The 17,104-nt window shown below is 39.1% G+C and overlaps 1 protein-coding gene across 1 annotated transcript in view; it reads left to right on the forward strand.

Annotated features, from left to right (window-relative positions):
• The window catches only part of robo1 (roundabout, axon guidance receptor, homolog 1 (Drosophila)), a 429,020-nt gene that overhangs the window by 209,144 nt on the left and 202,772 nt on the right, over window positions 1-17,104 (forward strand). The window lies entirely within an intron of this gene.

A 17,104-nucleotide genomic window follows, 5' to 3' on the forward strand; every position in this document is an offset into this window, starting at 1 on the left:
TTGAGAAATGATCACACACAAAAAGGTCCTTCCTATAGCTCGCCCGCCTCCGCCCTCACCCGTTCCCACACGCGCACACATGTCCTCCACCCCCCCGTCCTCTCCCCTGCTCCGGTCTCACCCCCTTGAACCTAAAGGCCAGCGCCGGGAAACGTGTCCGCTTCGAGATGCTTTCCACGCCCGGCTGTCTGCGGCATGTTCGGCACGGCTCGGCACGGTCCACACAAGCGCTGGAGGTCACGTCTCCGGTAACGCGACACCGCACAGGCATGCTATCGGGCCACGCCATCGAGGTCGGAACATTTAAAATGCATTAGCTGCCTTTAAAACTACGCTATATCAAAATAAACTGCGGAGGATAAAGCGGGGATTGTGCGGAGCGGGGAAATGTGGGGGAAATGTGGCGGGAATGTGCCAACTGGCTGTCGGGCAAATGGAGGCTTAAGGTGGACTTTTGGGTTAGTTTGGGTTCCCTGACGTATAAGCTTTCACAAAACGACAACATTGTCCAATCAGAACTTAAAGATGTTTTAATTGTACGGGACATTGTATCTTCAAAGGCCGTTTTTCTCCAAACGCGTTTTCCTCCCACAGAGACGTAAAGATCAGCCCTGAAAGTGGCACCTTCACACACCAAACTCTACAATCTAGATTTTGACACATTGTACTGAAGGATTTGTTGATATCTAATTCCAAGCCCGATTCAAATATGCAAAATTTTTTGAAAAATAAAGAAAATATTACATTTTGTAATGTATTTATTTGGTATTTGTTTTCAGTGAAATCCTGTTTGTACATTTTTATGAATTAAAATGTCAACTAAATGAATGAAGAAATTTGAAACAGGCTCTATTCATTTAAATCTAAAAGCAGTTTATAGAGGCTCAAACGATACTTTATACTTGAATACATCTTAAAGTCGCTGTATCTGATTTTGCCGTCTTAAAGAGGTGAATCAAAGTTCATTCCGTCATGTATCTTTGTTTTCAGTGGTTGAAAGTTCTTCCTCACTTCTTCCTAAAGCATTCGGAGCATCATTATTATTCACCACGATAAGTGTACAAGGACTTTTCACGATGTTCAGAGAGTTTTATTGTCATGGTAATGCTAACAAACATTAACATGCTAACAGCGCACTTCCTGGTTCCTGCTTTTACAATACATCAGTACTGGGACAAAACAGATTTGACTTTGTAACAAAATAACTGGTAAATGTCCTAAATTTGTGCAGTTTTGGTCATTATTAGACTTAAAATAAAATTATTTCTTACATTTATGTAATTTAACTCAAAATTAAGTTTCAAACTGTTAAATGTAATTGTTAGACTTTTGTTCCTGTTCACCTGCAGCGTGTGGTCTAAGTGCACTTGCTTCTCAGACTTCGCTCACTCAGCGTTTCCTGTCCGTTCACATGGAGATTAGAAAGTGTTGGCCCTGACAGACTCCCCCATTAGTGCGTCTTACTCCCTCTATTTCTGTCTCATTCTTTCTCTCCATCTCCACCTGCCTCTCCCGCCATTCGCTCTCCTTATCGCTCCCTTCTTTCTCTCGCCCCATCGCTCGTTCTCTTTCTCCTTTCCATTTTTCCCTCACCTCTTCCTCTTTGTCTCTCCCTCTTTTTCCCCTTTCCCCTATTTTTTCTATCTCCACCCTCCTTTCCATCTCCCTGTCCCTCTCACTCTCCCTCTCCCTATCTTTCTCTCCTCTCTCCCACTTTCTCCCTCTCCTTCTGTTCCCCTCTCTCTATATACCTCTTTCTCTCACTTTGCTCTCCCTCTCTCCCACTCTGTCTATCCCTGTGTCTGTCCCCCTCTCTCTCCCACTCTCTCTCTTTCTCTCCATCCCCCTTTCCACTCCTCTCTTTCTCTCTTCTTTCCCCTCTGCCCTCTCTCCTCTCTCTCTTCCCCTCTCTGCTCTCTTTCTCTTTTCTCTCCCCCTCTCTCTCTCTTCATCTTTTCTCCCTCTCTCTTTCCCTTTTCTCTCTCCCTCCCTCCCTCCCTCTCTCACACTGTAACTCTATATCCCGTCCTGTATCTGCAGCCCCATCAGCACAATAACTTTTCAAACACATTAGCTGCTTTTTGGCCCTCTCACCCCTCCGTCCCTCCCTCCCTCTCAGAGCAGGGCGTCGGGTTGGCACGCTGCCCACATGCCATGCTCTCCGTGTCTAGACCCCCCTCCCCCTTTCCTCACCTCCTCTGAGTCAATCACACTGCACAAAAAGGATTTAAGTGTGAGTTTGGACATTCTCTAAATACTTTAGTGATTGGACTTGTGTTTCTCCAGTTTATTTTTGTGATTTCTCCGGTTTCACTATATTTTTCACAATTATACTGTTTCCTTGTGAATATGAATCTTAATATTAGAAATGTAAATTCATATACATGTACCATCATGTAATGTTTACATTTATAAATAAGGCATGTATGTGTAAAAATTGCCAAAGTTGCACATATTTGAGACATGTTAATCTAAAAACATGAATAGAGCCAGATATACATTTATTTTGTTGAAATATTTGATTAAAAAAAAGAAAGAGAGAAAGGATTTTGGAATTGTGTTTAGTATTTTAGTTAAATATATCTTGCAGGAAACTGTTTCCAAACTATTTTTTGGAGTTGAAGCTTAAATAAATCCTTTTTGATACTAGATATCAACAAATCCTTCTGTTCAAGATTGTAAAGTGTGGTGGATGTAAATCTCTGGATGCAATTTGATTAAATTAAATCAGAAAACATGTTTGAGATTATCATTTACCACCAAACACAGACATGATCTCGTGCCAGTAACTTCTGACCAGAGCCATTCAAGACGTGCCTTATTTGTTCATAATGAATGAAGTCTTGCTTTATTAAGGTTATTAAAGTGTCGTTGTCATACTTTTCTTCTTCCTCGCTTAAATCTGCTTCCACACACAGTAGGTCCAGTGCAGCGTTCTCGCTCACATCCATCATGCAGGGTCTGATCGCTGCTTCTCCTCTGCTCCCTCTCAAACCCCCTCGCTCTGGTCCGCCTCACCCGCCTTCAGTATCTGACAGGCAGACCCTAACAAGCCCCCGTACCCCTCTTCCACACCCGCTGCACGCTCGCAACATTTCTGCAGACAAGATGTGGTCTAATAAAGCTTTGGACGAGCACACATCCTCCAGGAATCATTGTGGTAGTTTGACAGGTTTTATTGAGGTTTAATGGCGCTCGCTGGGAATACAGAATATATCTATAGGCACAGTTATGACTTATGGGAGTGTACAGGGAAAAAAATCAATTAAGCGTAACACATTTCTCTCCACATTTCTGTTTTATTGTTGTAGAAGCATTATAAACCAGGAGGCCAGTTGTCCTTGCAAAAGTTTCAGGTTTGAGTGTTTCTGTCCACACAGTGATCAGCTGCATGTGTTGTTCATGATAAATAATGGCCCCAATGTGATTCTAGACAGATGCAATTATAATGTATGCCTAAATGACACCAATTAACTATTGTAAAAATAAAATATCGATCTTAAATGCGCCAAGTTAAAGTGATAATCAAATATTGCCTTAAAATTTTGAATTAACTTTTGGGACCCTTGTTTTATAGCTACTACTTAAAAAGTCATGGGAAAATGACCTTACATGAGCTGATGTTTTACCGCTGGTGGAGGCAGGGGGCACCATCTGAAATTTTGCCTGGCACTGGCTGTAATGTTTGAAACACAAACTTCTTTTGTTTTGTAAAGGAAAATATTTGTTGAGATGAATAAAACATAATTTAGTTTTTCACTGGCCGAGCATGCTAAAGCCACTGCCAGAAGCTGCTTTTACTCAGTTGAGTTTGCCGAGCCAATCAACATGAAGCTGTTACAAAGTGCAAACATTGTAAGGACGCCTCCAGTTCAGAACGTAACATCTGCTGCCGATAAACACCCCATTGTTTGCCAAAAATGCTTTGCTTGGTCTTGAAATACTTATTAAATCCATGTTATTTTCTTGTACGACTGTTTTGACTGAGAGGTAGCGGTAACATTTTTGGTGCAGTAAGGATTACCATGGGGAAATAAACAATAGGTAGCTTACCGATGACATGGTAATATAAGTATACAGTTGTAATAAATTGAATTCGAGTCAGTTGTGATGAGTCTGTGATGATTTATGTACTCAAAAACAGCACAGCAGACCTCCGGATCTCTGCCTTTGACGTCACAAATCTGGGAAATTTGAAACCAAGTGTTTTGTGAGGCTCAGCGAAGGAAGAGAGGATTAAGCTAAAGCTAACTCCAAGGTCAGAGTTGTCAAAAGTATCAACATTATATATTAATAAATAGTAAAACTAGTATTGAAACTAAATACTCTTTTGAAGTATTGATACTACAAAAATCAGATAAACAGGACAAAATCTGACCTTTCCTTAACATATATATAATGAACTGAGCGTTATCATGACTAGTATAGGACAGCATGGTAATATATAAATAAAGTTCTGTTATATTCTCTGAAAAAGTATAATTTCAAGCCTAATTCTTAGTATCAAAATCGAGTTGAACACTACTAAAACCTAATGAGGGATATTGTGTGACCTTTAAAACAACAATGATGGCAAAAAGGAATACCTCAATATATTTTTGTTTCCCGAGTATCCTGATAACTATAGTCAGAGGATATTATATCAATCCAACAAAAACGTGTTAAAACATGTCTTTACACGTTTTCGTCGAAGTTTAATTATCATCAAAAAATGAAATGTCTGTAAAATGAATCACAAAAGTGCAGAAACATAATCATATACGCAAATTTGAACAGCATAACTTTTTAAATTTTAAATTTCAATCAGCTCTTTAAAAAAAATAAAAAAATACAATTAACGATATAATCAATATTAAAATTGTAGATATTTTCAAAACAACAGTCATGATATTATCTACATTTTGATTTCTAAATTTAATGACAACAAACAGCTCGAAAGCCCCAAATAAATCTATCTGGCATTGTCTGACAGCAGAGTGGGACGGGCACTCCCCTGCTGGTTTATGGGGGTGAGGGGGGGCGAGGGGGAGATAGAAGGGTCCCATCTGACTGCAGCCTCTGGCCTTCTGCTGCCTGTCTGCTCCATGACTGATGATAGCACAGACACAAAGATGAGGATGGGTGTGTGTGTGTGTGTGTGTGTGTGTGATGCTGTATAAACATGCTGCATTTAAGTGTGTTATGATATATTTGATGTGCCTTTCCATCTCTCCACTCATGAGCATACAGTAGGTACACCCAAAGATGCTTGACATTGTATTATTCATTCACTCTGCACATGGTGGTGGTAAACTACTATTGTAGCCACAGCTGCCCTGGGGCCGACTGACGGAAGCAAGGCTGCCAATCTGCACCGCAGGCCCATCCGACCACTACCAACCACTTCACTCTCACACCTGATCCATTCTAGACACTGTGTGTGAAGTGTCTTACTTAAGGACACAACGACACTCCACTAATTAGGCATTTGTTTAAGCATTTACAAATGTTTCATTTCATTTTTTATATTTATAAATGTGTAATAATCATTAACTGATCATTTACAAAAACAAAAAAAAACATACTTGTTTATTCTTCATAATTTATAAATGCCTGTCTCTCTAAAGGGTCCTACACATTAGTAGAATCCATCCTTGCACAGTGTTGGGTGCAGTGGCACCTGCAGGACTTTGACCACATGTAAACTTTTGGGCTGAAGGTAAAAAACGTTACCACGTGGCATTTGTTTTTGATGTTGTCTTGCTGTTCGGTCTTATTGAGAATAGGCTTTTCCACAGATCTGGTGTACTTTTAGGGCATCCCATCAGGTGTATTTTGGTAGTTGATAAATGATAAAGATAATAATACAGATCATATAGATTTGTTGTGGTGAACCAACTCAGATGATCACACTCTGTGTGAGACTGCACCATTTAAACTGTAGACTGTTTTTACTCTGACATTTATCATATGCACAAGGGGCACGGTGAATGTTGTGTGCTTTCCTCTGACTCACTAAGAAAGTTTCTAGTTTTTAGATCATTTACTGACTTGAAGTTGAGGTTTTCCCACAGTAACTAGTTCCTATCTCTCACAAACCCCTTTGGCATATCACTAGAATTCACATGGAAACATTTTTAAGTGCACAACTTATGAACAACGAAGTGAAGCAGGGTGAACCTCCATCTGCTCTCATTCTTAGATGTAGCATGGCAACAAATCAAGCTCTTTATTCCAGCTTTCTGATTGAGTAAATGTATAGTGTATAGAGCTCTGATATTTTTAATATATAGGGACAAAAAGCCATGACTCCACCTTTTGCTCCAACGTACCTTCTTTTTACGTTACATTTCGATTCCGCAATCACAACCAAATCCTGTCTGACGCTGGTATTCTTCCGTGTAACTCTAGCCGCCTTCTCCTTTACTGCTGCTGTATCGGCGCGGCCACCCAATCCTCCGTGTTTGCTCAGAGTAGACAAAGACAGGAGGAGAGAAAAGGGCCCATAAAGATATCCATCAGCCCCCCCAAATCCCAGCCCCCGGCCCGTCCTCGCAGGGAGGCACACACTGGGCCTAATCCTGCCTCTCAGGAGGGTAAGCGATAGCCTTGTGTAGCATTCACGCAGGCTGATCCGATATAGGACTGTGGCAGGCCCATTCAGAGCGCTCACATTCCGGGGACAGATCCAGGATTGGCGAACTGGACCGGATTTGGTTACTCTGCCTTTCCTGGTTTCAGCGACCGGAGCAGAGTTGAGGGCAGAAGAGTCTTGGGAGGCTCCTTATCGTTTAAGGTGCATTGTGTACAACTTTCCGAGTGGCACCTGCTTGTCTCCACGTCGGGATGTCATGTCAAACACGTAGACATTCATAGATGTGAAACTCTCCATCTCTGCCAGTGGCTCAAACTGTACGTTAAATGGATTTACATTGAATCCCCATATTAAAGTATAAAACATTTTTATTTTTGGATATTTAGGTAATTTCTCTGCTCTCCTCACAGTGAAAAGTAAAAGTGTCGCTAGGTTCATACAGAAGCACAACAGCAGAAATCTCAACATAAAGTTGGTAAGCCTTTAGCACAGATGCTATTTTTACACGCTAATTATTATCTCAAATTAAACACAGTAAAACTTACAAATTCAATCTGTTTTAATGAGGCTAAATGTGGTCAATGTGCTAGTATCAGCCCAAACCTACTGGATTATTGATTACTTGTGTTTTTTGCAGGCTAACGCTAACAACTGTACGAAAAAAATACATGAGACTGGCTTTGGAGTCCCTCAAATTTTACCAGATTAGCCGAGTTGCTAAGTGATTTTAATAGCATCAGCATCAATTGCTACGTCTACTAATTGATATGTTTATATGATCAAACGTATATATTTGCATTTACTAATTTACAGGTTAAGTTTTATTCATTTTTTGAACTGAAGGATTCCAGTCAGAGAATATTTACAAATAGTATGTAGTGTTTATTTATTTTATTTTTTTTACATTTTGGTTTATTAATGCCACTGTCTTTATAAAATATATATTCTTACGTGTTTTAGAAGCTGTATAGTCCAGATAACGATTACCGTTATCAAAATACACATGCTTATTTATTATTTAACTATTTCTGATTAGCTGAATAATAGTTTTAGCCCTATTACAGAGTATGTATTTATTTTATTTAGCTGATGTTTGCTGATTTATAGCACTAAACATTCAAACTCACAAACTCGCTCATAGAGGCAAAACGATTTTAAAACAGTCATCGCTCACCACGTTGCACTTGGACACATTCCGTCTTGTCGCATATGTCTGTGGTGTGGCATTTCGCTCTAATTGGCACGTCTCCAGACCCCGCCTTTTCGCCGCAGACCCCGCCTCCCCAGCTCTTATCTGCTCATAAATCCCTCTTAAACCCTGTAATCGCACATTAATGGCCGTGCAGACAGGGAAGGCCTTCTGTGCACAGCGAGCTTATCACCGGAGCATATTCCACATCAGAGATCAGCTATGTGTGAGCGGCGAGGCCTTCAAAGACCACACCACACCTGAGCGCGCCGCAGCAAGAGGTTTAGCAGCTTCCATTAGCGTTTAGTTAGCATCATACGAATAATGTTTTGAGCTAAAGCGTTTGTGAGACAGACCAGTTTGAAGTTAACAAAACAACAACACATTTCTTAATACATAAAATCTTTAATAATGAACTATATTTTTTAATCATAAGGTTGAACTCAGTAATTCGCCGCAAGTTGTTTAGTAATTCCATGTTTGTGTATCCGTGAGATGCGGCTAAAGCTAGAGCAAACAGGAAACTACTCCTGTTTATCATCTGCATTTGCTGCATTTCTTTCACCTTTCTGCGCCTCTACACCGTGTTTTATAATTTCTTTATGTAATGCAGAGGGTTTGGAAAATGTTAAATGCATTATGCAATTGAAATATAATATTTTCGTTCTTGATGGAGAGTGCAGTGCGTCAATAAACAGGAAACAGCTGACGCTAACATGTGCTAGCTTTGTTTTGCTAAGTATGTGAGCTCAACATATAAGTTTATGTCACTTTCATTGCCCACTTTGCTCACTTAAACACAACTACTACTATTATTACTACTACTACTACTACTACTACTACTACTGCTACTACTACTAGTACTACTACTACTGCTACAACACAACAGTCATTGATTTGTTGCGTCCACTACTGCTATAACAAGTTCTACAACATTCAAGTATTTCAACAGCTACTACAGCTAATGCTTCTGCTACAAATAAAACAAAAACTATAACTACTACTACTACTTCTACTAGGCTACTTCTACTGCCAGTAATACATTGTGACTACTGCTTCTCCTGACAAGTACACCATAAATATCATCTGATAATCATCATCTGATTTATGGATGTTATGTTCCTTCTGATGTGAGTAATCTGATTTATTTCTGCTCGTTCACAGGTTTTGACACAAGTAAAACAAAAAAGAAAATGTTAAAGATTAAAGAGTTATTTTAAAAGTCTTCCAAATAAACCAATTTCTCAAAAAATAAATATAAATAAAATAAACAAGCGCACTACTGTTCATCAAACATTTTAGCTTTTATCTTATGACTATATATGACTACTTTTATTTATACTACTACCTACTTACTTCTACTATACGACTACTACTGCTGCTACTACAACTACTACTTTCTTATACAAATACTGCCACTCTTAAAACAAAATGTACAAAATAGCTCTCTTACAAATGTTGAAGTACATGTCACGTCTTGTATTACACAAAGTGACTCGCTTGCACACCATAAATATTGAATCACGTCTTGAACATAGACATAACCATATTCTTGTTTCACTCGCGGCGTAGATGTGTCCATATGATCACATCTTTTCATATGAACCGCTGCGTTATGTATGAATTATAGATACCTTGGCCGAATCTACTCTTGTTGCACGGTCCGACTTGCAAAGATCGATAAGAAGCTGGGAATTATGCCGTGAGCGTTGCGTCTGTGCCTTCGGGAGAAATAGAAACGACCTTGGATTTTATAAGAATCGTGAACTAAAAGTAAAAAAAATAAATACATACATAGATGAATTCAAATGGTATTGCTTTGGAGCTGCAGGGTGAGCGGAGCAAGTGCAGTTTTTTAGGGGAAGAGGTTTAGTTAGTGATTTTTCCCACTTTTTTCAACTCCACAGGCTAAATTAAATCTATCTCAGACATAGTTTTACGGGTTTTTCAATTTTCAATGGTTTTCTGCACAAAATAAAATAAAATTTCAACTCAATAACAAAGTATAACAGTCCTTACTTAAGAGTACCAAGAATTTATGATTTAGGTGTAGGTGTAGATTTAACATTTATCAAAATAACCAACTCCTGGGCTACAACTAATATTTATTAGTTGACTAGTTGAGTAATTATCTTTATATCAACAATTTAAAACGCAAACAAATAAAAAGGTGTAACTATGGTGCCTGAAAGATAATATTTGCAAATAGAGTGTATTTTGTTCACGGGTCACAAATATTCCCATTGCAGCCTTTTCAAGTGTATCAATACCAAATATCAATGTATCAATGTTATCAATGAGCAAAAATGTTGCTACTTGAAATGTATCAAAAAATAAACAAATAAAATGTAAGTTTTTACTTTTATTTTTTAGAAAACTTAAAATATATACATATGTAATTAAGTTTATCTGCATATATTCATGTTTTATTCATCACTTAAAGCTGAAATGGAGCAAACATAATGACGCCAAGATAAAATTCTTTATAACACAGGAGTTTTAATGCATTTTATTACTTTTTTTTTTTTTTTTTGCAGCAGTAATCTTTCACATGCCTTTCACAATATACTAAAACAAATCTCACCTACCTTACCTAAGTTGAACTGCTAATGACCAGAGGAACTTTTACCCTAGAGTTGTTTATCTAGATGTAAACACATGGGTCAATTTCTGCCAATCAATTCTACTCTTCCATGTTTTCTCTGTTGCTCATTACAGTTTGAAAGATCAGTCACTTGTAGAAAAGCTCTAGTTTTAATGAACGTGGCGAAGGCTCCCTCAAGCATAAATGAGAGAAAAGAAGACGGCGGAGAGAGACGAGGGTTAGCCCGAGGCGGTGATCGATCCGCGGGCTGCAGTCAGTCAGTGGTCCCGGGGCCCCTGTGGTGGAGGAGGAGCTCATCTCGCATTCCCTGTGTGTGTTCTGTGTGAGAGGTGGGAGGGAGGGGAGGGAGGGGAGGGAAGGGGGAGACGAGGCTGGAGAGAGGAAGACTGGGGCAGGGGGGAAAGATGGGGAGCCGATGGAAAGGCAAAGAAAAGGGGAAATACGATAAACCCGTTCTTTAAGGCCAATGTGTTTTATTAAGAGCTTTAGGAAACATAAGGCACATTGCCACTGGTTCACTTTGGAGCAGATTGGTACGGCCCAAAAGTGTTTCCACTGTCTTATCTGAACCGTACTGGGCCGTTTAAGTCTTCTTGAGAATTGCTGATATCGGCCTAAGGATTAAAAAGCATAATTCAGGTACTCAGGTATTTATTTGTTTCTTGATTAAAGGTGGTATGGACAATTTTTTTCAGCAAATTTTGTATCATATTTCCTCGTGGCGTGGATAAATCATTTGTCCTGCCACGTATCAATCATAAAACGCACCTACCGCTCACCTGCAGCCGCGTCAGGCTCGTCCCCACGTTTCCGCGTGCCTAAGCGCATGGATCTATCATAATATAGTTCCCTCAGTGTACGGGGCAAAATAAAGACGGAGAAAGACAGTTCGAGCTGACGCAGAAGTGGACAGAAATCTACGGGAGACGAGAGATGTGATGCGATCCGTTGCGCTAATAAACAAATGCACGTGTGTGTTGTATCAGTCCGCACGGGGGAGTGCGCATGCGTACTTCCGCCTGCGTTCTCAAATCGCCAAAAAATCGTCCATACCGCCTTTAAGTTATTTTTGGGTGGGTTGTGATTGATGTAAGCACGCAAATGTCTGGTGATGATTCATAGACATCTGGATCTCTACAAATGTCGTCACAATAAGTAAAATGTGAGGTTCAGACCAGAGGTTGTAAACAGGATTAATGAAAGAAGCATACATGAAATAAATACAAACTCTAGGTGTGTGGTTTTAAATCAGGAAACACTGTTACAACATGATTAGAATTTCAAAAAGTAAATTTGGCATGATAAATACTTCAAAGGAAGGATTGAGTATAAAGTGTTACGTTGCATGGACAGATATTTAGCTCATTTGTAATGCAGAGATGATGTAACTGATAATGTAACTTCCAAACAAGTTGTACACTTTCACACACAACAACACACAATGGACTCACTCAGAAAAAAATTGTGTACTCAGTTAGTACACAATTGTTTAGGTTTGTGAAACTTAATTAACACCACAGTTTAACAAATGCTTTATCATTCAGGAATATGCTTTGTTGACCCTGTCTAATAGACTACTAAACCTATATTACGAGACCAATTTGATACAATTACCGGTACACTTCTCAATATGACATTTTTAATCTTTTTGTATTGACATTTAATCTAAATATGATTCACATATGTGTTTACTTTATTTGGAGTGTAGATTAAGTTTGTTTTCTTTACTTTACTGATGAACTGAAGAAGCTACTGGGACGAGTGGCGAACATTTTCACTTTTAAAACTTTTTTCCAGTTGAAATAATAATATTAAGAATAATATTATTTGTTTCGCTCTGGAACCTACCTTAGAGCCTACACAGATATTAACATAATAAATGCAATTAATTAAATTAAAAATAGTGAAACAAAGTCATTATTTGAAATAATCGACTGAATAAAAGTGTGAATGTTTTTTGAATTTGAGACAAGCAAGGACGGCGTTCTTACACAGACTTGGGTGTATTTCTGTAGCCGTTTTTAGTTTTGTCTGTTTAAAAAAAAAATCAGAACGGGAAAAAATAAATATAGCCTTATGCAGTAACGTTATGAGGCTGGTATGTCTTCTTTCAAATAAAACATACTTGTTGCTTGGTTACACTCTCATCTCCTTTTAGTCCAACTGACATTTCAGGTATTAATCTGACCATTGACATATCCAGTGTCCTCTCCTCTCTCCCCTCAGAACAACTCCCGGTTCAACACATCTGTAATAATCTGAAGCAAACATTCAGTGATCAAACACACTCCCTCTTCCCGTCTCTCTCTCCTCGCAGTGGGTCGTCTCTGAATACTTAATACTGGCCCATAAAATGCCCACGCTTCAGCCCGGCTCAAATAAGAGAGACGAGCCTTCACCAGAGAGGAGAGCAGACTTGGAAGAAGACACGCGAGCCCTTCAAAGCCCTCTTTAATAAACCATACTGAGCATCCTGCTCCGCGAGGCTCTGGGGGCGTGGCTAGCGTGGCGCTGCTAGCTCGTGGTCTACGGTTTTTACTTTTTTCTAATAACTGCTTATCCAAAAGACTAGTTCTAAATCAACTTGGAGTGGAGTTATGTGTTGTTTCATCTGTGCATATATGAGAAATTGTGCATATTTAGTCTTTTGCTTCCACCTGATGATGTCATTAAGTGAACCAGCTTACACTGTGTTAGCCACTGGACCACTGGACTATGCATGAATCAGAAGCTGTTGTCATTTATATTTATGATCTTATAGTCCCTGTTCAGATTCTGTGGTCTAGTCTCGGTTCAGGTTCTGTGGTCTAGTCCCGGTTTGGGTTCTGTGGTCTAGTCATGGTTCAGGTTCTGTGGTCTAGTCCCGGTTCAGGTTCTGTGGTCTAGTCATGGTTCAGGTTCTGTGGTCTAGTCCCGGTTCAGGTTCTGTGGTCTAGTCCCGGTTCAGGTTCTGTGGTCTAGTCTCGGTTCAGGTTCTGTGGTCTAGTCTCGGTTCAGGTTCTGTGGTCTAGTCTCGGTTCAGGTTCTGTGGTTTAGTCCCGGTTCAGGTTCTGTGGTCTAGTCTCGGTTCAGGTTCTGTGGTCTAGTCTCGGTTCAGGTTCTGTGGTCTAGTCTCGGTTCAGGTTCTGTGGTCTAGTCCCGGTTCAGGTTCTGTGGTCTAGTCTCGGTTCAGGTTCTGTGGTCTAGTCTCGGTTCAGGTTCTGTGGTCTAGTCCAGGTTCAGGTTCTGTGGTCCAGCAATATTGTTTTTATTTACTTCAGCGAAACTATAGATTTCTGTTGAATAGTACGATTGTGAATGTTTTGTGCATATACGATATTAATGATACCGTTGTGGTGCAGTTTTGTCGTCCGGCCCCCAGACAATGGCCCCTGAAGGCCTTCATTTTGAATCCGTCATACATTAGTTCTTACTTCTAAGTGTGTATTCTAGTAATGAGCCCTGGACAGCGGCGCGATACGGCTCAGAGGAAAGGGGCGGAGCTGGAGACGAGCTGCTGCTGATCAAATGAGACGAAACAGATGCTAAAATGTAAAAATCATGTGGGGAAAAAAGTAAATCATGAAAAGAGAAAAGATTGATCTGAACTCAAGTATTGATGCAGTACCGATACTCATTCCTGTATCGATATCTAGGATCGGTCTGCACAGCCCAACGTTTAGCAACAGTTCAAATATATATTTATGAAAAAGGTGGTTGGTGCCAAGGATGGTTACTATAGCAACTTAGGCGCGCCTTCCCATTTCACACTGCACTGTCCTGTCAAAAAAAGTCCCCAATCAGCACAGCACCTTCAATATGACCCAACTTTGAAGTTATTGTTACTCCTCAGTGCACAAGCTGAGGGCAGGTCCATGTGGCCCTGCTGGAAACGGTAACTCAAACATCAGCGCTGAATATTTTCTTTGTTCAACATACACATTACTTTGAACTGTTAGAAGAGTATTTATAATAGAGTATTTTATTAAATTTGCATTAGCATAAGCAACATGGCATATCAAAATATGGTGGTATCTTCAATCTTTTCATATCCTTTCCCAAAACCAAGCCTCATATGTTGGTCTTTTTCTGCGTTCCAGGTTTACTATGTGAGAAATTAAACTGATCCATTTTAATTAAAACGAGTTGGTTATTTTGTCAAACTTCATTCTTGTGTGGACAGTTAGCATAAATATCACTTTTATGAGCATAAATGGTTGACAACACTATTTTGAAGGAAACCTGTTCAGGATATGTTTCATTCTCCAGATGCATTTCCTGGGAGATGGTACATTCTCGATTAAAGTGTGAATTGGTTGATAAAGCAGATAATGGTTCATAGATAAGCCTGAACATTTCCGATCATATTAAGATGCAAACGTGTTTGTATGTTTCTTTCATATGATACGATGGAATGCTGAGTTATTCATGATGCATTCGTGAGATAGTTGATAATGCAGAGCTTATTGAAGAAGATCCCGATTCTTAAGAAATTCAATTCGAGATGTATTTATTCATTAGGGACCATGTATTGCTGCCGTAGATATCAACATGAAAGAAAATTAATGGTAGAAGATAAGACCAATGTGATGTCGAAAGTGTGTTCGCTGGTTATTCTAACTAACTAACTAACAAACTAACTAACTAAGGTAAAACGGTACCACTTTATAATGACTACACCTTAATGAGCCTCAATAAAGCATAAACAGAGAGGTAACTACTAAATTAAAGGGTTAGTAGTTACTGGAGCATATTAACTAAATCAGAAAAACTCTTTATAAACTATTTTATTCATTATGATTTAAGCCTTTGTTCATACTTTATTAAGGATATTCAAAGTACTTTTAAGACTTATGCACGAAAAAAAACAAAATTATTAAAATACTTTTTTCATAAGACTTTAATTTAGTAATGACATATCAGTCACTAACTGAAAAAAAAAAAAAAAAAAGGATTCAAAGTATGGGAAAAGTATTCAATCATGGTTTTTCTGACAAACTACTAAAATACTTGTATTTCAGAGCATGTTTGTACAGATCTAAACTGCTAGTAGTTTTATACACAATTAGACAGGATGGCACTTTGCTAATTGCTCCCATTCAAATTGCGGTTTCAATTTGATCAATTGCGATTAATCTTGCAGCCCTGGTAGGGGGGTTGTAAATCTGAAGTAGTTTTTAGCATTTAAAAAGTGCACTATGTACATTTAATGGAGAAGAATAAAACACCTAAAATTTAAAAAAATGCATTAAATCAAAGCCTCCACCAGAAAACGTACGTACGTACACCTTTAAGAAATACGGTTTACACATTCTCACAAAAATGTTTTATCATTGCACCCTGAGGAAGGCCACGTTAGAGCTGAAACGCGTTGGTACGTATTTTAAACTTAAAGCCACGTTGCAATAAAGGCTTTTTAATATTTTTTCAAAACAGAGCCTTGGTTTTTGTCTGTGGGAATACTCGACTTATGTATTTTTCACCACAATTTATACCCGCATAGACAACAGTTTTTTTCTTTTCCTTGCATGTTTTATCATTATTAGCACATTGCTTATGGCCTGTTCCGATCGATAAGAGCTAACTTCAAAAACCTTGGTACTAATGAATACAAATCATGCTTGTGGCGTTAGCACGTGCCCGCAACCCACACTGAGTTGTCCTCACTTCATCACTTCGGGAAGAGCCCCTGATCAGTGCGTCCTTCACTGGCATGGATTAATTAGGCTCCAATGGCCGCACCACACTTACGCATGCGAGTGATCCATCTTCCCCTCGAGCTGTCAACTAATTATGCTGACGATACCGAGTGTGGCGACCATAGGAAGCTGCCGTCTCAGCACCGCGACCTACCCAGAAATGCGGAGGGGGAGGGTAGGGCAGGGGGCACCGAAAAGACAAACACTCTGCCGACAACTTCAAGGGGTAAATTAATTGCAGGCCCGTGCCTCCAATTAGAGCAGGCTGGTTTTAATTGTTGGATGAAGGGGCTCCAAAGGCCGATGCTGGGAGAGAGAGGCGGGAGATCCCTTATGTTCACTGCACAACAAATGCACAATAAGGGACCAGCAATACCAACTAGGGATAGATTACATTTTGGTACGGGAATATTTTGTTGTAAATAATTCAGCAACAATATTTTTTGGCAATCCAGATTGATTAAAATATAATTGTTTTTCTACAGTTTTCTACACATATTCTTAAGCCCTTATAATTACCCTATATACTGTTGTAATTATGATTCCCTAAAATGCCTGAATAAAATGATTCCCAATTCAAGCTGAAGCTGATTCATCTTTTGATCTTGAGTTAGGCTTGGTAAAGGCAATCTTAGCTGGACGATTTTACCTGGTGTATGTTTTAAGTTGAAAGAATTAATCTTATTTTCTAGTGAAGTAAAGTAAAGTGAAGTAAAAAATTAATAAGACTAAACAAAGGTTCAAAAATGTTTTCCTGTCAGCTAGAAGAACTTCTGGTTGTTATAGAAATAATAATAATGATAATAATAATAATCATCATCATCATCTTGTGACATTGATATTGGATTAACATATGTGGTAGTAATATTATTATGTCATATATTTTGCAGACATACAATATGACATTTGATGGTTACAGTTCAGTGGACATGAATTCATTGGTCAATTCATTGTGGCACATTGTTGGCAAATCAACCTGATGGTTATTGGTCTTTCTGAATGGTCAGCGCATGCTTTACATAATCTTTTGGATGGTGGTTATCTTCCATCTCCTCATA

Source organism: Eucyclogobius newberryi, unplaced genomic scaffold (genome assembly GCF_026437365.1).
Source record: "Eucyclogobius newberryi isolate DKJ021-1_F unplaced genomic scaffold, fEucNew1.0.hap1 SCAF_10, whole genome shotgun sequence".
In the NCBI taxonomy this organism is placed as follows: domain Eukaryota; kingdom Metazoa; phylum Chordata; class Actinopteri; order Gobiiformes; family Gobiidae; genus Eucyclogobius; species Eucyclogobius newberryi.